The 20,960-nt window shown below is 56.2% G+C and overlaps 4 non-coding genes across 4 annotated transcripts; 1 reads left to right on the top strand and 3 right to left on the bottom strand.

The window, feature by feature from the left end:
* The first annotated feature begins 3,116 nt into the window (after window positions 1-3,116).
* Window positions 3,117-3,307, top strand: LOC133747430 (U2 spliceosomal RNA). The gene has a single exon (XR_009864378.1). It is a non-coding gene; the product is annotated as a U2 spliceosomal RNA (small nuclear RNA).
* Window positions 3,308-7,623: 4,316 nt separating this feature from the next.
* Window positions 7,624-7,814, bottom strand: LOC133747435 (U2 spliceosomal RNA). Its single transcript, XR_009864383.1, has one exon. It is a non-coding gene; the product is annotated as a U2 spliceosomal RNA (small nuclear RNA).
* A 3,894-nt stretch (window positions 7,815-11,708) lies between these two features.
* LOC133747423 (U2 spliceosomal RNA) lies at window positions 11,709-11,899 on the bottom strand. Its single transcript, XR_009864371.1, has one exon. It is a non-coding gene; the product is annotated as a U2 spliceosomal RNA (small nuclear RNA).
* A 6,019-nt stretch (window positions 11,900-17,918) lies between these two features.
* LOC133747424 (U2 spliceosomal RNA) lies at window positions 17,919-18,109 on the bottom strand. The gene has a single exon (XR_009864372.1). It is a non-coding gene; the product is annotated as a U2 spliceosomal RNA (small nuclear RNA).
* Between the last annotated feature and the right edge of the window lie 2,851 nt (window positions 18,110-20,960).

The following is a 20,960-nucleotide window of genomic DNA, read 5'->3' on the forward strand; positions in this document are numbered from 1 at the left end:
GGGCCCCTGCACCTATGTGGGAGACCCGGATGAAGTGCCAGGCTCCTGGCCTCAGGCTGACCCAGCCCCAGCCATTGCAGCCACTTGGGGACTGACCCAGCGGATGAAAGACTCTCTCTCTCTCTCTCTCTCTCTCTCTCTCTCTCTCTCTCTCAGCCTGCTACTCTGCCTCTCAAATAACAAACACATCCTTTTTTAACTTTTATTTAATGAATATAAATTTCCAAAGTACAGCTTATGGATTACAACGGCTTCCCCCTCCCATAACTTCCCTCCCACCCGCAACCCTCCCCTCTCCCGCTCCCTCTCCCCTTCCATGCACATCAAGATTCATTTTCAATTCTCTTTATATACAGATCAATTTAGTATATATTAAGTAAAGATTTCAACAGTTTGCACCCACACAGAAACACAAAGTGAAACATACTGTTTGAGTACTAGTTATAGCATTAAATCAAAATGGACAGCACATTAAGGACAGAGATTCCCACATGAGGAGCAAGTGCACAGTGACTCCTGTTGTTGACCCAACAAACTGACACTCTAGTTTCCAAACACATCTTTTTAAAATAAAAGTGCGCTCGGTTCCACTCCTGCTGCCAGGCCCTGGGATGTCCGGGGACTCAGAGAGAGGAAAGCAGGGGCACCGCGGGAGGACCCCCGGAATGCCTGCACCAGGCGCTGGGCGCGCAGGGCGGCCCGGGTTTGCGTCCCAGCTCTGCTCCCCCTCCGAGCTCGCCACTGGCGTGCACCCTGGAGGGGGACAGGTGATGGCTCCGAGGGCCGGGTGCCCGGCGCCCACGTGGGAGATGGGGCTCGAGTTACCGCTCCCGGGGTCGACCCTGCCCGAATGAGCGGCACGGTACAGCCCGGCCGGTGGAGCGGGCCGGCGAGCCTCTGACGGCAGCCACCCCAAACACCGCACAGTGTCACCGAGGAGGCCTGGCTCTTGCAAGGTGTCCGGCGCGTAACCAATCTTCCCAGGCAGACGAATCGATTAATTCACAGGTTATTATTGGGGTTCCGCTCCCGGGCGGGCGAGGTTCCCCGTCCCAACAGAGCAACAGAGCGGGGGCGGGGAAGCCGCGCGTCAGAGATTGGGAGAGGCCTTCCCTCCATGCGGATCCCAAAGCTGCCATCCCGACCTTTTGATGATAGGAAAGGGGGCGACGATGAGTCTCTCTGCCTACTTCCTGCTGACTGGGGACGTCGTCTACAGGGGCCCGCTGGGGGTATCTTGGGGCTCCGCAGGGACAGGCGTGGACGGATGGAGAAGCCTCTGGTTGACTGCCTGGTTGCTGAAGGCCTCGGTTCATTCCATTATCACCTGCTGTAAACACTTAAACAGACGCTGTAGTACACAAGTCAGGGTGAGCATAGCAACCAGTGATGCTAAGAGTGGCACTAACCAGGTAATGAGAGGATTTCATAGAGGAGAGGAAATGGGGGGGGGGCCCTCTGGACCCTTGTGAGGATTGTTTGATGGACGTGGTTTAAATCTGATCCCAGCCAAGACCGGGAGAAAGGCCACTCAACTTTTGCAGGTAGCGGGGTTTGTCTGTAGAGAAATTCTGAACAATCATACAACATTAAGTGGGGAAGAGGACCATCAGTACACACAGGTTGGGAGCAGAGCCGTGGATGTTAGAGTAGAGGCCGTGATCACAAAGGAATGAGGCCCAGGGGGGCTAGACAGGGTCTAGAACAAAGGACAGAGTCACTATTGGAGGACCCAAGAAAGGTGCTGTCTCAGCCTCAACTAAGTTTGCTGATGGAGAGGCAAATAGAACCTGACAGAAGGGGCTTGATAATAATCCGGTGGGCTTAGGCCTTGTAAGTTAAGAGGCCCAGACCTCTCTCTTCATCCTAAGGGAGGTGTGAACCTCCTTGGGAAGGCACCCGCAGGGACCTTGACAAGGACTTTTCTTCCCCAGAAGTACGGGTAGGAACTTTCCATTCCCGGAAGTAAGGCCTTCCGTCCATGCGGATCCCAAAGCTACCAGCTCTGACTTTCCAATAAATAAATAAATCTTAAAAAAAAAAAGAAGAAGAAGAAGGAGGAGGAGGAGGAGGAGGAGGAGGAGGAGGAGGAGGAGGAGGAGGAGAGGAGGTTGGTCGGCCAGGATGCTACGGAAATGGTGTCCAGGGGCATCGGAAGCAGCAGACGGTCGCTGGCAGCTTTGGGATCCGCAAGGAGGGAAGGCCTACACTTCCAGGAATGGAGAGTCCCTACCCGCACTTCCGGGGAAGAAAAGTCCTTGTCAGGGTCCCCGCGGGTGCCTAAAGGTCAGCCACCGAGGATCAGACCCGCCTCAGCCTTTAACCCCCATGCCCTGAACTATCAGAGGAGCCCTCCCAACCTCCGACGCGCTCTGTTGGGACCCGGGAACCTCGCCCAGGAGCGGAATCCCAGTACAAGCTCGTGAAGTAATTGATTCGCTGCCCTGGGAGGATTTGCTATGCGCCGGACACCTTGCAGTCACCCGTCACCCGCCCACAGCTCGCGGGGCCAGCCCGCTCGGCGCAGGGCCCTACGGGGAAAGGCCCGGCCCGCCCAACCTCCGCCGGGTCGAGGCCCCAACTCAAGAATCCCCCCCCCGCCCCCCGCGAGGTTAGGGGTCGGGGCCGGCGCAGGGCGCAAGGGCGCCCCCTAGCGGCCCCGCAGACACGGCCGTGCGCGTGCACGTGAGCGGAGGGCGCGGGCCCACCCACCCCGCTCGGGGCCGCGAGCTGGCAGGTGTGAAGCGGTGCGGGCCACCACACGGGATCCCTGCTTCCTCGGGAGTCCGCGGAGGCCGGCACTCCCGGTCCGCTCGGTGCTCGGGATCCGTCAGTCCTGGCGGTGGGGGCGCCCGCGGTAGCCCTGCAGCTCTGCGGGGGCGGAGCATGCAAATGCGATGTGGCTGTTCAGCCCGGGAATGCCGGGAGAAGCGGGGCTGTGACATTTCTCGTAGAAAAACAGGAAGAGTAGGCAGTGTGCCCAGGCGCCCAAGGATGCCCAAGAGGCCTGTCAGGGACGCGAAGGAAAAGGGGCGCGCCGTGAGGGCTGGGGTGGTGACCGCGAGCTGAAGGTGCGTGACGGGCGGCCTGGCGGAGCGCGGGCGGCAGGGCCCGGCATCGCTTCTCGGCCTTTTGGCTAAGATCAAGTGTAGTATCTGTTCTTATCAGTTTAATATCTGATACGTCCTCTATCCGAGGACAATATATTAAATGGATTTTTGGAGCCGGGAGTTGGAATAGGAGCTTGCTCCGTCCACTCCGCGCATCGACCCGGTATTGCAGTACCTCCGGGCACGGTGCACCCTCCCTTTACTGTGGTGGCAAAAAAAAGCTTGAGCCTGGCTTTCTCCAGCGGCGTTGGCATTTCTGTGCTGCTGGAGTGAGCTCTGCAGGCCCCGCCGCATGTGTCTCTGGGTGCACGGATACGCCGAGTGCAGCAGGGCCAGTACGAGAGCCTGCAAACGCGTGGACCCAGTGGACCTGGCTGTTGGGGGCATCTGAGGAGTGAACAGGATGGAGGATTCTCTCCTCTTGGCTTTCCTGGTGAAATTAACCAGCAGTCTTCAGGGATACATCCATGCAAAGGCTGAGGGAGACGGACTGAGAACCCAGTGCAGCACACAATCCCAGGCTGGATCTCTCTGGGGTCACCGACAGGATGGAAACCTAGACGGTAGATTGTAGATTGGTGCTAAAGTGAAACTTGCAGGCCTTTGTAGCTTCTTAGGAAACATCCGGATGCCCGAGTGGGCAAGACACTGGCAGATGGTTCAGGAGAACAACAGCTGTGTTCCTATGTGACAGCAGGTAAGGAGCCTGCCAGGGGACAGGGTTGATAAAGCACAGCTGGAGCTGAATGCCAGCACCCCATGTGGGAGCCAATTCCAGTCCCTCAGATGGAAGACCTGCCTCTCCCTGTCTGTGCCTCTGCCTGAAATAAATAAATTAAAAAAAAAAAAAAAAAGAAGGGTCAAAGGGGTCAGGCCTCTAGTGGTTAAGACTCAGCTTGAGGTATCACACCCCGGGTGGGAGTGCCTGGGCTTCACTTCCCGATAAGTAAAGAGAAGCCAGAATGAAATACTGGAAATGAAAAACTCAATTGACCATATTAAAAACACCGTGGAATCCCTCGGAAATCGAACAGATGAACGAGAAGACCGAATATCAGAATTCGAAGACAAACTTCCAGAAATGATACAGTCAGTTCAAACACAGGAAGAAGAAATTAAAATATTAAAAATATGGCCGGAGACCTACAAGATTCAATCAAACGGTGTAATGTTAGGATAATAGGAGCCCCTGAGGGGGTGGAAAGAGAGAATGGATTGGAAGGTGTTTCCAATGAAATAATATCAGATAACTTCAAACAAAGGCAGCTGGATAACAACAGGCAAATTCAACAGATAGCCAGGACTCTGAACAGGGTAGACCAGAAGAGAAATTCACCGCGACACATTGTGGCAACACTCAGCTCAGTGACACACAAAGAACAAATCCTAAAATGTGGCAGAGAAAAATGACAAATCACATTCAGGGGTAAGTTAATCAGACTCACCCCAGACTTCTCATCGCAAACACTACAGGCAAGGAGACAATGGCATGCTATATTTCAAGTCTTAAAAGACAAACAATGCCAACCTAGAATATTATACCCTGCAAAGCTATTTCAATTCTGTTTATTTCTTCTCCGATCTTTAGTATTTCTTTCCTCCTTCTGGATTTGGGCTTGATTTGCTGCTGTTTTTCTAGATCCTTGAGGTTCATGGAGAGTTCATTTGTTTGGTTCCTTTCCAGCTTCTTGATGTAGGCACCAATTGCTATAAACTTTCCTCTTAGCACTGTTTTTGCTGTGTCCCACAGGCTTTGATAGGTTGTGTTATCATTTTCATTTGTTTCTAGAAACCTTTTGATTTCTCTTTTAATGTCTTCTTCGTTTAGGATCATGTTGTCCAGTCCCCATATGTTTGCATATGGTGTAGAGATTCTTGGGTTGTTGATTTCGAGTTTCACTGCACTATGGTCTGAGAAGCTGCATGGTATAGTTTCAATTTTTTTGAATTTGTTGAGTCTCCCTTTATGGCCTAGCATATGGTCAATCCTAGAGAACGTTCCATGTACTGGGGAGGAAGATGTGAACTCTGTGGCTGTGGGGTGGAAGGTTCTGAAGATATCTATTAGGTCTATTTGGTCTATAGCGTCAATTAACTCTGTTGTTTCTTTGTTGAATTTCTGTTGGTTGATCTGTCCATTGGTGAGAGTGGGGTGTTGAAGTCCCCTGTTACTATTGTATTTGAATCTATATCTCCCTTTAAATCCTTTAGTAATTCTTTCAGGTAGCCAGGCGCCTTGTAATTAGGTGTGTATACATTTATAATAGTAATGTCTTCCTGTTGGATAAATCCTTTAATCATTATATAGTGCCCTTCTCTGTCTCTTTTACTTTTATTATTATTTTTTTGACAGGCAGAGTGGATAGTGAGGAAGAGAGACAGAGAGAAAGGTCTTCCTTTTTGCCGTTGGTTCACCCTCCAATGGCTGATGCGGCCGGCGCATCGTGCTGATCCGAAGCCAGGAGCCAGGTGCTTCCTCCTGGTCTCCCATGGGGTGCAGGGCCCAAGCACTTGGGCCATCCTCCACTGCACTCCCGGGCCACAGCAGAGAGCTGGCCTGGAAGAGGGGCAACCGGGATAGAATCCGGCGCCCCAACCGGGACTAGAACCCGGTGTGCCGGCGCTGCAAGGCGGAGGATTAGCCTGTTAAGTCACGGCGCCGGCCTTCTCTGTCTCTTTTAATAGTTTTTATGTTAAAGTCTATTTTGTCTGATATCAGGATGGCCACACCAGCTCTTTTCGCATTTCTGTTAGCTCGGAGTATCTTTTTCCATCCTTTCACTTTCGGTCTGCGTGCATCTTTGCTGATAAGGTGTGTCTCCTGAAGGCAGCATATGGATGGATTCTCTTTCTTGATCCAATCAGCTAGTCTGTGTCTTTTGGTCGTGGGATTAAGACCATTCACATTCAGTGTGATTACTGTTAAGTACTGTCTTTTCCCATTCATGTTTCCTAAATGAGCTGTTTATGTATTTTGAACTTTGTAGGTTACTCTACCTTCGCTTTTTTTTTTTTTTGTAGTGAAGTTCTTGTTTTTGTATTTCTGTGTGCAGCACGTCTTTGAGCAAGTGTTGTAGGGTTGGACGCGTGGATACAAATTCTTTAGGTTCTGTTTGTCTTGGAAGATCTTTATTTCCCCTTCATTCATAAATGATAGCTTTGCAGGGTATAATATTCTAGGTTGGCATTGTTTGTCTTTTAAGACTTGAAATATAGCATGCCATTGTCTCCTTGCCTGTAGTGTTTGCGATGAGAAGTCTGGGGTGAGTCTGATTAACTTACCCCTGAATGTGATTTGTCATTTTTCTCTGCCACATTTTAGGATTTGTTCTTTGTGTGTCACTGAGCTGAGTGTTGCCACAATGTGTCGCGGTGAATTTCTCTTCTGGTCTACCCTGTTCAGAGTCCTGGCTATCTGTTGAATTTGCCTGTTGTTATCCAGCTGCCTTTGTTTGAAGTTATCTGATATTATTTCATTGGAAACACCTTCCAATCCATTCTCTCTTTCCACCCCCTCAGGGGCTCCTATTATCCTAACATTACACCGTTTGATTGAATCTTGTAGGTCTCCGGCCATATTTTTAATATTTTAATTTCTTCTTCCTGTGTTTGAACTGACTGTATCATTTCTGGAAGTTTGTCTTCGAATTCTGATATTCGGTCTTCTCGTTCATCTGTTCGATTTCCGAGGGATTCCACGGTGTTTTTAATATGGTCAATTGAGTTTTTCATTTCCAGTATTTCATTCTGGCTTCTCTTTACTTATCGGGAAGTGAAGCCCAGGCACTCCCACCCGGGGTGTGATACCTCAAGCTGAGTCTTAACCACTAGAGGCCTGACCCCTTTGACCCTTCTTTTTTTTTTTTTTTTTTTAATTTATTTATTTCAGGCAGAGGCACAGACAGGGAGAGGCAGGTCTTCCATCTGAGGGACTGGAATTGGCTCCCACATGGGGTGCTGGCATTCAGCTCCAGCTGTGCTTTATCAACCCTGTCCCCTGGCAGGCTCCTTACCTGCTGTCACATAGGAACACAGCTGTTGTTCTCCTGAACCATCTGCCAGTGTCTTGCCCACTCGGGCATCCGGATGTTTCCTAAGAAGCTACAAAGGCCTGCAAGTTTCACTTTAGCACCAATCTACAATCTACCGTCTAGGTTTCCATCCTGTCGGTGACCCCAGAGAGATCCAGCCTGGGATTGTGTGCTGCACTGGGTTCTCAGTCCGTCTCCCTCAGCCTTTGCATGGATGTATCCCTGAAGACTGCTGGTTAATTTCACCAGGAAAGCCAAGAGGAGAGAATCCTCCATCCTGTTCACTCCTCAGATGCCCCCAACAGCCAGGTCCACTGGGTCCACGCGTTTGCAGGCTCTCGTACTGGCCCTGCTGCACTCGGCGTATCCGTGCACCCAGAGACACATGCGGCGGGGCCTGCAGAGCTCACTCCAGCAGCACAGAAATGCCAACGCCGCTGGAGAAAGCCAGGCTCAAGCTTTTTTTTGCCACCACAGTAAAGGGAGGGTGCACCGTGCCCGGAGGTACTGCAATACCGGGTCGATGCGCGGAGTGGACGGAGCAAGCTTCTATTCCAACTCCCGGCTCCAAAAATCCATTTAATATATTGTCCTCGGATAGAGGACGTATCAGATATTAAACTGATAAGAACAGATACTACACTTGATCTTAGCCAAAAGGCCGAGAAGCGATGCCGGGCCCTGCCGCCCGCGCTCCGCCAGGCCGCCCGTCACGCACCTTCAGCTCGCGGTCACCACCCCAGCCCTCACGGCGCGCCCCTTTTCCTTCGCGTCCCTGACAGGCCTCTTGGGCATCCTTGGGCGCCTGGGCACACTGCCTACTCTTCCTGTTTTTCTACGAGAAATGTCACAGCCCCGCTTCTCCCGGCATTCCCGGGCTGAACAGCCACATCGCATTTGCATGCTCCGCCCCCGCAGAGCTGCAGGGCTACCGCGGGCGCCCCCACCGCCAGGACTGACGGATCCCGAGCACCGAGCGGACCGGGAGTGCCGGCCTCCGCGGACTCCCGAGGAAGCAGGGATCCCGTGTGGTGGCCCGCACCGCTTCACACCTGCCAGCTCGCGGCCCCGAGCGGGGTGGGTGGGCCCGCGCCCTCCGCTCACGTGCACGCGCACGGCCGTGTCTGCGGGGCCGCTAGGGGGCGCCCTTGCGCCCTGCGCCGGCCCCGACCCCTAACCTCGCGGGGGGCGGGGGGGGGATTCTTGAGTTGGGGCCTCGACCCGGCGGAGGTTGGGCGGGCCGGGCCTTTCCCCGTAGGGCCCTGCGCCGAGCGGGCTGGCCCCGCGAGCTGTGGGCGGGTGACGGGTGACTGCAAGGTGTCCGGCGCATAGCAAATCCTCCCAGGGCAGCGAATCAATTACTTCACGAGCTTGTACTGGGATTCCGCTCCTGGGCGAGGTTCCCGGGTCCCAACAGAGCGCGTCGGAGGTTGGGAGGGCTCCTCTGATAGTTCAGGGCATGGGGGTTAAAGGCTGAGGCGGGTCTGATCCTCGGTGGCTGACCTTTAGGCACCCGCGGGGACCCTGACAAGGACTTTTCTTCCCCGGAAGTGCGGGTAGGGACTCTCCATTCCTGGAAGTGTAGGCCTTCCCTCCTTGCGGATCCCAAAGCTGCCAGCGACCGTCTGCTGCTTCCGATGCCCCTGGACACCATTTCCGTAGCATCCTGGCCGACCAACCTCCTCTCCTCCTCCTCCTCCTCCTCCTCCTCCTCCTCCTCCTCCTCCTCCTCCTCCTTCTTCTTCTTCTTTTTTTTTTTAAGATTTATTTATTTATTGGAAAGTCAGAGCTGGTAGCTTTGGGATCCGCATGGACGGAAGGCCTTACTTCCGGGAATGGAAAGTTCCTACCCGTACTTCTGGGGAAGAAAAGTCCTTGTCAAGGTCCCTGCGGGTGCCTTCCCAAGGAGGTTCACACCTCCCTTAGGATGAAGAGAGAGGTCTGGGCCTCTTAACTTACAAGGCCTAAGCCCACCGGATTATTATCAAGCCCCTTCTGTCAGGTTCTATTTGCCTCTCCATCAGCAAACTTAGTTGAGGCTGAGACAGCACCTTTCTTGGGTCCTCCAATAGTGACTCTGTCCTTTGTTCTAGACCCTGTCTAGCCCCCCTGGGCCTCATTCCTTTGTGATCACGGCCTCTACTCTAACATCCACGGCTCTGCTCCCAACCTGTGTGTACTGATGGTCCTCTTCCCCACTTAATGTTGTATGATTGTTCAGAATTTCTCTACAGACAAACCCCGCTACCTGCAAAAGTTGAGTGGCCTTTCTCCCGGTCTTGGCTGGGATCAGATTTAAACCACGTCCATCAAACAATCCTCACAAGGGTCCAGAGGGCCCCCCCCCCATTTCCTCTCCTCTATGAAATCCTCTCATTACCTGGTTAGTGCCACTCTTAGCATCACTGGTTGCTATGCTCACCCTGACTTGTGTACTACAGCGTCTGTTTAAGTGTTTACAGCAGGTGATAATGGAATGAACCGAGGCCTTCAGCAACCAGGCAGTCAACCAGAGGCTTCTCCATCCGTCCACGCCTGTCCCTGCGGAGCCCCAAGATACCCCCAGCGGGCCCCTGTAGACGACGTCCCCAGTCAGCAGGAAGTAGGCAGAGAGACTCATCGTCGCCCCCTTTCCTATCATCAAAAGGTCGGGATGGCAGCTTTGGGATCCGCATGGAGGGAAGGCCTCTCCCAATCTCTGACGCGCGGCTTCCCCGCCCCCGCTCTGTTGCTCTGTTGGGACGGGGAACCTCGCCCGCCCGGGAGCGGAACCCCAATAATAACCTGTGAATTAATCGATTCGTCTGCCTGGGAAGATTGGTTACGCGCCGGACACCTTGCAAGAGCCAGGCCTCCTCGGTGACACTGTGCGGTGTTTGGGGTGGCTGCCGTCAGAGGCTCGCCGGCCCGCTCCACCGGCCGGGCTGTACCGTGCCGCTCATTCGGGCAGGGTCGACCCCGGGAGCGGTAACTCGAGCCCCATCTCCCACGTGGGCGCCGGGCACCCGGCCCTCGGAGCCATCACCTGTCCCCCTCCAGGGTGCACGCCAGTGGCGAGCTCGGAGGGGGAGCAGAGCTGGGACGCAAACCCGGGCCGCCCTGCGCGCCCAGCGCCTGGTGCAGGCATTCCGGGGGTCCTCCCGCGGTGCCCCTGCTTTCCTCTCTCTGAGTCCCCGGACATCCCAGGGCCTGGCAGCAGGAGTGGAACCGAGCGCACTTTTATTTTAAAAAGATGTGTTTGGAAACTAGAGTGTCAGTTTGTTGGGTCAACAACAGGAGTCACTGTGCACTTGCTCCTCATGTGGGAATCTCTGTCCTTAATGTGCTGTCCATTTTGATTTAATGCTATAACTAGTACTCAAACAGTATGTTTCACTTTGTGTTTCTGTGTGGGTGCAAACTGTTGAAATCTTTACTTAATATATACTAAATTGATCTGTATATAAAGAGAATTGAAAATGAATCTTGATGTGCATGGAAGGGGAGAGGGAGCGGGAGAGGGGAGGGTTGCGGGTGGGAGGGAAGTTATGGGAGGGGGAAGCCGTTGTAATCCATAAGCTGTACTTTGGAAATTTATATTCATTAAATAAAAGTTAAAAAAGGATGTGTTTGTTATTTGAGAGGCAGAGTAGCAGGCTGAGAGAGAGAGAGAGAGAGAGAGAGAGAGAGAGAGAGAGTCTTTCATCCGCTGGGTCAGTCCCCAAGTGGCTGCAATGGCTGGGGCTGGGTCAGCCTGAGGCCAGGAGCCTGGCACTTCATCCGGGTCTCCCACATAGGTGCAGGGGCCCAAGCACCTGGGCCATCCTCTGCTGCTTTCCCAGGCCATTAGCAGGGAAGTGGAGCAGCCCCAGAACCCAGGCCTGTATAGGTGCCAGCATCGTGGTCGGCAGCTTGACCTGCTCCATCCAGCATCACCCAGCAACTGGACATTTCCGATCGGTGGTCGTGGATTCATAATCACCTAGTGCTCTGTGCTCCCCAAAGCGTCCTCCACTATGACCTTTCCTGCAGCGCCGGCATCCCATGCGGGTGCCTTGTCCCGGCTGCTCCACTTCCGATCCAGCTCTCTGCCATAGCCTGGGAAAGCAGTGGAAGCTGGCCCAAGCCCTTGGGCCCCTAGGGCACCGCGTGGGAGACCCAGAAGAAGCTCCTGGCCCAGAATGGACCCAGCTCTGGTTGTTGCGGCCATCTAGGGAGTGAAGCAGCAGAGGGAAGACCCTTTTCTCTGTAACCCTGCCTTCAAATAAACAACGTTAAAAGAAAGAGCTAAAACCATAGACAAGAAAATGCCCCTCCATTGTTCGGGGTACAGGCACTTGGATGAAAATTCCCCTGGGCTTTACACCCCGGAAGTCAATAAACAGTGAAGGATTACTTACTTCCTGTTTGAGGACTTGGGCCTGTCTCCCTACGGGACCCTCACTGTACAGCAGGACCTGAAGTTGCCTTCCACCTGTAAGTTGAGAAGGATGTCAGATGCAACAAAAGCGCTCCTCCAGGTACAGCACGAGTCACAGGTAGCGAACACAGCGCAATTCTGTTTTTAGCACAGACTTCACATCCCCCGAGGGGGTGCACCGTGCCCGGAGGTACTGCAATACCGGGTCGATGCGCGGAGTGGACGGAGCAAGCTCCTATTCCAACTCCCGGCTCCAAAAATCCATTTAATATATTGTCCTCGGATAGAGGACGTATCAGATATTAAACTGATAAGAACAGATACTACACTTGATCTTAGCCAAAAGGCCGAGAAGCGATGCCGGGCCCTGCCGCCCGCGCTCTGCCAGGCCTCCCGTCACGCACCTTGCACGCGCGGTGACTCCCGCCCCGCCCCGCCCCCGCCGCTCCTCGGGCCCGCGCGCGCCCCGCAGGCCAGGCCGCCGCGGCTCCCTCGTCGTCCACGCGTGCGAATCCGCGCGTGCGCTCGGGGCGGTCTTCCCCCCCCCCACCGCATCGGCCCGCGGCCAGCTTAATCTGCATGCCCCGCCCCCGACGTCCTCATCTGCATGCCCCGCCCCCGCCGCGCTCGCCCCGCCCCCGGAGCCGCGGACGCCCTCCCCAGGTCGCGGAGAGGCGCGGGCTCCCGAGGTGGCGCCCTGACGGGGCTGCGGGGCGGTGGGCGCGTCTCAGCCCTGCCCTGCTCTGCCGCGACTCCCGTGTGGGCCGGCCACCCGGACGCCCACCCCCGGTCCCCTGCGGTCAGGGGGCGCCGAGCGGCTGCGGGGGCAGAGAGGGCGCCCAGGAGGCCAGCGCTATCCGCCGCTACCCCGTGGGGGCCGGACTCCTGAGCGCCTGCATCGCCCGCGGACAGGAAAACCGGATCGTGTGCGTTCGGACCCGTGGGGCCGCAAACCCGACGGACGCGGGCGCAGAGCCCCCAAGGCCAGTGGGATGTCGAGGGCTCAGGAAGCCCCACCCCTGCCCCCGCCCACTCTTCCTCCGGACAGAGGGCGTCTTCCCTTTCCTTTTCAAGCTTTGCGTTTGTTTGAGAGAATTACAGGAAGGGGGTGAGTGCGAGACTAAAGAGAAGCAGGCAGAGCGAGAGCGAGAGAGACAGAGCGAGACAGCGAGAGCGCGCGCCTCCAGCCCCCGCTGCGCTCCCAGGAGGCACAACCGCCGGGCTGGGCCAGGCCGAGGCCAGGAGCCAGGAGCTTCGTCAGGGTCCCCCGTGTGGGGGCCAGGGCCCCAAACGCTGGGCCTCCTCGCCTGCCTTTCCCCGGCCCTTAGCCGGGAGCTGGGTCCGCAGAGGGGCGGCCACAGCGGGTGCGCCTGCGGGACACCGGCCGGCAGCACAGGCGGCGGCTCTGCCGGCCCGGTCTGTGCCGCTTGAACTTGCCGTCTCCTCACCTTGCCAGACCCTGGATCCTAAAACCCGGCGGTGCGGGCTCGGCCCCGCGAGACGCATTGGTGCGGGCACACTGTGGGACGCGGCGTGCGGGCTCGGCCGTGAGGCGTGCCCTCCTCAGTGCACGAACGCCCCCCCACACACACACACAAACACACACGGGGAAGTTGTGAGTGAGAGGCTGAGCTGCTGGCCCCGCCACTCCTGCCCGGGCGGGATTGGAACCTCGTGGACCAGGCCCAGCGCCGTGACTGCCGCTGTGTCCGCCCGGGCGGGATGTGGAAGCCCTGAACGTGGACTTGCCAGTGAAGAGGATCCCCAAGGAAGGAGGATTTATCTTGAAGTCGTAATTTCCCTGTCTGGGTGGTAGAGAGAGAGACAGCAACAGCGAGATTTCCCACCAGCTGGTTCACTGCCCAGATGCCCACAGTTCCCTAGGGGAGGCCGCGTGGAAACCAAGGGCCAGGAACTTCAGCCTCCTCTCCCACACAGGTGGTCGGCACCACATGACTTGAGCCCTCCTGGGGCTTCACAGGAACTGGAGCTGAGGCACTCTGGACCGGGGTCGGCGCCAAGCCAAGCCCCGGCTGCCCCCCCCCCCCCCAGCTGTCTTAACTGGCCAAACGCCCTCCCCACGTGGGTGCTAGGTCCTCGAAACCAGGTCGCTCAGGAGCAAGCAAGTCCTGGTGTGGATTCGTTCTGAGAAGAGAAGCGCGGTGGGGGCAAGAGGCGCGGAGTCAGACACAGACACCAGGAGTCGGGTGAAGTGGGCCAGAGGCGAGCAGCCTGCAGACTCGTTTATTTCAGTTGGTACAGCAGCTCATATGGCCGAAGCAGCCAATCGGGTCAAGGGGCGGGTTGTGCCCTAACCAATCACTGCCTGTTGCCAGGCAGGCTCCTTGCCAGGTGGGTTCTGAAGCCATTCCTGAGTAACTGACGCTCGCTCGCCAGCGCCATCTTGGCACGGCCTTCTCATTCCACCACAATTCTGTCGTATAAAAAGAGCATGTCCCATCACAAAGTAATGACCCCGCATTCCAGCTCTTTCTGGGCTCTCGTGAGTATGGCCCTGGGAGTCAGTCCGCTCCCCCTCAGCCCGCCGTCCTCCATGTGCACACGCTAGAGGGCTCGCAAAACACCAGGGGGTCAAGCCGGCTCGGAAGTGGAGCGGCCAGGACTCAGAGCAGCACCCACATGGGATGTCCGGACAGCACCCACAGCAGTCCACACTGCTGTGCTGCAAGCGGCTGTCTTCCCCCCCTCTCTCTGTCACTCTGCCTTTCGGACGAGTTCGTCTGTAGCTGGCCTCCAGTTCTTTGATTCACCAGCAAGCCCTGGCAGTTTGGGTACCGTGATCAGTCACAAGCCCGTGGTCCCCTTCCTTTTAAATCCTTCCTTGCTTCCTGCCTTCCTGAACAAGACTTTAGTCGTGGTCTTGCTTTTGTACATCGGAATATGAAAGAAAAAGAAAGATGTTTGGAGTGAAAACAATTTCCCCTGTTGTTCAAAGTGTTCTTTCTTTCCTTTTCCTTTCTCCCTCCCTTGCCCCCCCCCCACACACACACACGGAGGGTGGACAGAGACAGAGAGGGCTGCTTCCAATTTGGCTAGTTCACTTCCTTTCTTTTCTCCCAAGATGTAATAGTTACCTGAAATTTAGAGCGAGCAAGAGATATCCTCCATCCCCTGGTTTCCCCGGTTCACGCCCCAAATGGCCACAAGGACCAGGCCTGGGCCAGGAGCTTCTTCTGACCTCCCATGTGGGTGGTGGGAGCTGAGAAGGTGATCCTTGTCTTCCCAAGGACGACAGGGGCCCAAGGACTTCAGCCACCACAGGTGACTGCTTAGGGAAGGAAGCTTGAGTCGGGTACTGCACCCAGACGCACCAATAGGGAAACAGAAATGATTTAATAAGATTATCTGAAGCACACAGCAAGAGAGGTTCAACCTGCTGGCTCGCTAGTGTGGCCAAGTTACAGCAAGGAGCCTGGACCTCCAGCCATGGTGGCGCACGCGATCGGAGGTGAGGGAGAAGCCCCAAAACTTGGGCGTCTTCCAAAGCCCAACACTAACTCTCAACAGCTAAAGACAAAAACCCTACAGCCTGCTTTTTGCTGTCACGTGTCCCTGCCTTGATGGGGCACGCTGCTGCAGCCCAGGGGTCTGGAAGGCAGGCACCATGGTGCAGACAAAGGCTGCTCAAGCTGACCAAATGTCTGCCCCACCTCCACCTCTTTCTTTCTTTTTTTTGACAGGCAGAGTGGATAGTGAGAAACACAGAGAGAAAGGTCTTCCTTTTTGCCGTTGGTTTACCCCCTAATGGCCGCTGCGGCCGGCGCATCGTGCTGATCCGAAGGCAGGAGCCAGGTGCTTCTCCTGGTCTCCCATACGGGTGCAGGGCCCAAGGACTTGGGCCATCCTCCACTGCCTTCCCGGGCCATAGCAGAGAGCTGGCCTGGAAGAGGGGCAACCGGGATAGAGTCCGGCGCCCCGACCCGGACTAGTACCTCCAGCTCCTATGTTAAGCAGTGGGAAAGTGACATGTTCATGACTCTATGGTGGTGTTGCCCAAGGGTACCTGTCACAATATTTTTTAATCTTTTTTTTTTTTTTTTTTTGACAGGCAGAGTTAGACAGTGAGAGAGAGAGAGAGAAAGGTCTTCCTTTTTCCCTTGGTTCACCCCCCAAACGGCCGCCACAGCCGGTGCGCTGTGCTCCGATCCAAAGCCAGGAGCCAGGTGCTTCCTCCTGGTCTCCCATGTGGGTACAGGGCCCAAGGACCTGGGCCATCCTCCACTGCCTTCCTGGGCCACAGCGGAGAGCTGGCCTGGAAGAGGAGCAGCCGGGACTGGAAGAGGAGAATCCGGCGCCCCGACCGGGACTAGAACCCGAGGTGCCAGCACCACAGGCGGAGGATTAGCCAAGTGAGCCGCGGCACTGGCCAACACAATATTCCTTTTTATTTATTTATTTATTTATTGATTGATTGATTTAGTGTTGGGGGACAAAGCTGTCTTCGGGGTGGAAGGGCTCCTCCACCTGCTGCTCCCTGGTCTCCACAGTGTTAGCGTCTGTGAAAAGACAACGTTCTCTCCAATGCAAAAAGGGGGTGACGGGCCGGGGGGGGGAATGTCTTGCTGCTTCTGGCCCCCCAGCTCCCACTGCCCTCTGGCCTGTGTGCGGTGGCTTAGTGGTGTGGGGGAGACTCCCGTTGTGACTGAATGTAACGCCCCTGCCCCTGCCACAGCCAATGCAGGGGAAGCAGGGTGGGGTGGGGGGGCTCTTTCTGTCTCTTCCTGCTCCTTCTCCCCTCAGCTAAAGAGACTTTGAACTTAGGGGCCCATGAGCCCAGTCAGTCTGGAGCCTGTGCTTATCCTGCCCTTTTATTTGCCACCATACACTTAGAGCCCCAGTCCTGCTGACCAGAGAGGGCAATCGTAGCTGGCTTTCCCGTTTCTGGAATGCACCTGCAAGCACTGTTTGTTTTTTCTAGCACGCTGATTCGTCATGGAATCATTGGTTTTCTTCTCTCTCTCTGTCTCTCTTATTTTTTTCTTTTTGCAGTGGATGCAAGACTTTATTAAAGGTCTCCCAACCAGCAGTTTGCTTTTGTACTTCAGAATAGGAAAAGGAAAAGGAAGCTTTTTGGTGAGATGACACTTTTCCCCTTGTTCTTCCAAATGTTCTTTCTTTTCGTTTTTCTTCCTCCCTCCCTCCCTTTGTTCCCTCCTGGCCGACAGACAGAAGTGGGAGTGGGCACACACAGAGGGGGGAGGCTGGAGAGAGCGAGAGCAGGCGCTTTTGCTTCCATCTGCTGGTTCAGGAACCGCACCCTTGGGGGATGCTGGCTCTGCAGGTGATGGCTTAAACCGCTGAGTCACAATGCAGCGCCTAGGTCACTCCCCAGATGCCTGCAATGGCCAGTAGCCGTGCTGGGCTGGAGTGGAGCTGGGAGGGTCCCCTTGGCCTCCCACAAAGACGGCCGGGGCCCCAACTACTTGAGGCATCGCCTGCTGCCTCCCGGGGTCTTGCACCAGCAGGAAGCTGGAATCAGGAGCCAGAGCTGGGGTATTGTACCCAGGCACTCTGATATGGGATGCAGGCATTTGCTTATCTCATCAATATTTATCTGAAAGAAGAGAGGTGCTCCATCTGCTGGCTCAGTCTCTGGCTAGGTTGAAGCCAGGAGTCAGGAGCTTCACCCACGGCCGGCAGAGTCCCAAGGACTTGGGCCATCTGTGGCCCCCACCTTGCCACAGCACCTTAGAAGGGAGCTGGAGTGGACTGAATCCAATATGGCATGCGGGCGGCTTAACCCTGCTGTGCGCAACATTGGCCCTGATGCAGGCGTCTTAAATGCAGGCCTCACCTCTGGGCTTTTGGCACATCCTGTTCCTAAAATAGTTGACTTAAAAAACCCAACCGAACCCAACCGAACCCAACTTGTCTGAGTTGTCCCCCTCTCTGCTCTGATCTAGAGCTCCTCCTAGGGCTGTTCAATAGGCAAACATCGCAGATGGGGCTGAGGCTGTCCTCACCGGGAGATGGAGCCTGTTGTGCAATGAAATCCCGCTCTCAAGAGGGGTTCCTCGAGTTGCGCTCTTCCAGTTTGGAGCGTGTCGTGTGCTGTTGCGACGGTAGTGAGTTCTGGAGCGACCCGGGTGAACATGTGATGTGCACATCCCTTTGACTCCAGGTAATCCCTGGAGTCCCAAGCCGCTGCAGGTTGTTCAGGCCACGGAGTGAGGCAAGCGATACTCTGAGGCGCGGAAAATGCTGTTTTCCGTAGTCGCTCTTGATTAGGTGGCACCGTGTAGCTCACTGTCCTACAGCTTGTCTTACACATTCGCCTGCCATAAAAGTGTAATGTATACAGTAAGCCTTCCACCACACGAGGTTTTATCTGTTTTTTGTCACCTGGTTATTCCCCCGAGGGGGTGCACCGTGCCCGGAGGTACTGCAATACCGGGTCGATGCGCGGAGTGGACGGAGCAAGCTCCTATTCCAACTCCCGGCTCCAAAAATCCATTTAATATATTGTCCTCGGATAGAGGACGTATCAGATATTAAACTGATAAGAACAGATACTACACTTGATCTTAGCCAAAAGGCCGAGAAGCGATAACCGGCCCTGCCGCCCGCGCTCCGCCAGGCCGCCCGTCACACACCTTCAGCTCGCGGTCACCACCCCAGCCCTCACGGCGCGCCCCTTTTCCTTCGCGTCCCTGACAGGCTTCTTGGGCATCCTTGGGCGCCTGGGAACACTTCCTACTCTTCCTGTTTTTCTACGAGAAATGTCACAGCCCCGCTTCTCCCGGCATTCCCGGGCTGAACAGCCACATCGCATTTGCATGCTCCGCCCCTGACGCGAGGAGGCGTGGCTACCACGAGAGGGCCCAGCTCTGCCGCCGCCCGGCTCTGGCTCCGACCGCGTCGCGGTTCGGTGGCGCGCCAACCAAAAGACAGAGCTGGGGGCGGGGGGCTGGCCGGCGCGAGGGGCGGGGACTCGGCTGTGCGGGCGACAGCGGCGGTGCAGGGGATGGCGGCCGTGCGGGGGGCGGCGTCCGTGCGGGGGACGGGAGCTGTGCGGGGGACGGGAGCTGTGCGGGGGGCGTCCTCCGTGCCGGGGACGGGAGCTGTGCGCGGGGCGGGAGCTGTGCGGGGGGGACGGGAGCTGTGCGGGGGGCGGAGCTGTGCGGGGGACGTGAGCTGTGCGTGGTGACGCGGCTGTGCGGAGGACGGGAGCTGTGCGGGGGTCGGGAGCTGTGCGGGGGGCGGAGCTGTGCGGGGGACGGGTCTGTGCGGAGGACGGGAGTTGTGCGGGGGACGGGAGCTGTGCGTGGTGACGCGGCTGTGCGGAGGACGGGAGCTGTGCGGGGGGCGGGAGTTGTGCGGGGGACGGGAGCTGTGCGGGGACGGGAGTTGTGCGGGGGCGGCGTCCGTGCGGGGGACGGGAGCTGTGCGGGGTGACGCGGCTGTGCGGGGGGCGGGAGCTGTGCGGGGGACGGGAGCTGTGCGGGGGACGGGAGCTGTGCGGGGGCGGCGTCCGTGCAGTGGGGGGGGGCGGCTGTGCGGGGAGCCGCTTGCGGGGGCGGGGCAGGCTTCCCCTCCCTCCGTGGGGAGCTCCTCTTTCTTTCACTCGGTCTGGGGAGGCAATGAGCTACCCCTCGCGACGTGGGAACTCGGGCGAGTTTGCCCTGCGGGACGCGAAGTCCGAGCGCCGGGGGGGGGGGGGGGGGGTGGGGGTGTCGAACCGAGCCGCGCCCTGGGCTGACCTCGCCTGTCCCGTGGGGTGCGGGGTCCGGGCGCCTGTTGTCAGCACCCGGGGCCAGGGCCAGGCCGAGGCGAGTCCTGCAGGGCCGAATTTAAGGACGCGCCCTCGGAACCCTTCAGGAATGCATAAATAGTACTTTTTTACTTATTTATATTATTTTTTTTATTTTTGACAGGCAGAGTGGACAGTGAGAGAGAGACAGAGAGAAAGGTCTTCCTTTTGCCGTTGGTTCACCCTCCAATGGCCGCTGCGGCCGGCGCACCGTGCTGATCCGAAGCCAGGAGCCAGGTGCTTCTCCTGGTCTCCCATGGGGTGCAGGGCCCAAGCACTTGGGCCATCCTCCACTGCACTCCCTGGCCACAGCAGAGAGCTGGCCTGGAAGAGGAGCAACCGGGATAGAATCCGGCGCCCCGACCGGGACTAGAACCCGGTGTGCCGGCGCTGCAAGGCGGAGGATTAGCCAGTTAAGCCATGGCGCCGGCCCATAAATTGTACTTTAATCCAACGCATTTTTCTTATCAAGAGACTTTCTGATTGGGTGCTTATATTCGTAAACATACTTAATTATTTTTTAAATTTTTGCTCAAGGCTAATGTTTCAGTTATTCCAGACCCATCCTCCCCTGGTTATTGCTATCTCCATTCTATTGACTTTTGTCATCCAAACTGGGTGGGTGTGGCCAGCCAGGCAGCTACTGGGCCTGGACATGGGGTTGGTTCTGCCTGCGCTGAGTGTGAAGTACACATGGTGTATGAATCCAAAACGGTAGAAAATGTTTCATTAATGGTTCTTACATTGGTTAGATGCTGAAGTGAAATTTGGGATACACTGAACTAAATAAAATGCAAATTTGATTTTACCTGTTTCTTTTAAAATGTGACTGTTAAAAAGCTTACAGTAACGTAAGTGACACACATTTCTAGTGGGCCAGACTGTCACAGCTCAGAGCGGCCAAACACCTTGCCTAAGGTCACATAGCAAATACAGCAAGGTCAAGGTTTGAACCCAAGCAGCCTGTTAGCCACACGGAGTCTTGTGTTTAGAAGTGTAAAACAGGCCGGCACCGCGGCTCACTAGGCTAATCCTCCGCCTTGCGGCGCCGGCACACCGGGTTCTAGTCCCGGGCGGGGCACCGATCCTGTCCCGGTTGCCCCTCTTCCAGGCCAGCTCTCTGCTGTGGCCAGGGAGTGCAGTGGAGGATGGCCCAAGTGCTTGGGCCCTGCACCCCATGGGAGACCAGGAGAAGCACCTGGCTCCTGCCATCGGATCAGCGCGGTGCGCCGGCCGCAGCGCGCCTACCGCGGCGGCCATTGGAGGGTGAACCAACGGCAAAGGAAGACCTTTCTCTCTGTCTCTCTCTCTCACTGCCCACTCTGCCTGTCAAAAAGTAAAAAAAAAAAAAAAAAAAAAGTGTAAAACGGAGGTAATGCTAGCGCCTCTCTAGTTAGGGCCCTTGGGAGCCACACATGGAGATGCCAAGCATATGGGAATCTGTGATGTGCCTGCTAGCAAAGTCAGTTCACATCTGTAAAAGAGATATGCATCTTATGTTAAACATTTTCAAGAAACTATATCTTTGGTCAGGCATTCGACAGAGCAGTTAAGAAGCCACGGCCAAGGTTGGGGGAGGGCTGGTGCTATGGTGTAGCACGTAAAGCTGCCGCCTGCAGTGCCGGCATCTCATATGGGCGCCGGTTCAA

The sequence above is a fragment of the Lepus europaeus genome, chromosome 18 (assembly GCF_033115175.1).
Source record: "Lepus europaeus isolate LE1 chromosome 18, mLepTim1.pri, whole genome shotgun sequence".
Classification (NCBI taxonomy): domain Eukaryota; kingdom Metazoa; phylum Chordata; class Mammalia; order Lagomorpha; family Leporidae; genus Lepus; species Lepus europaeus.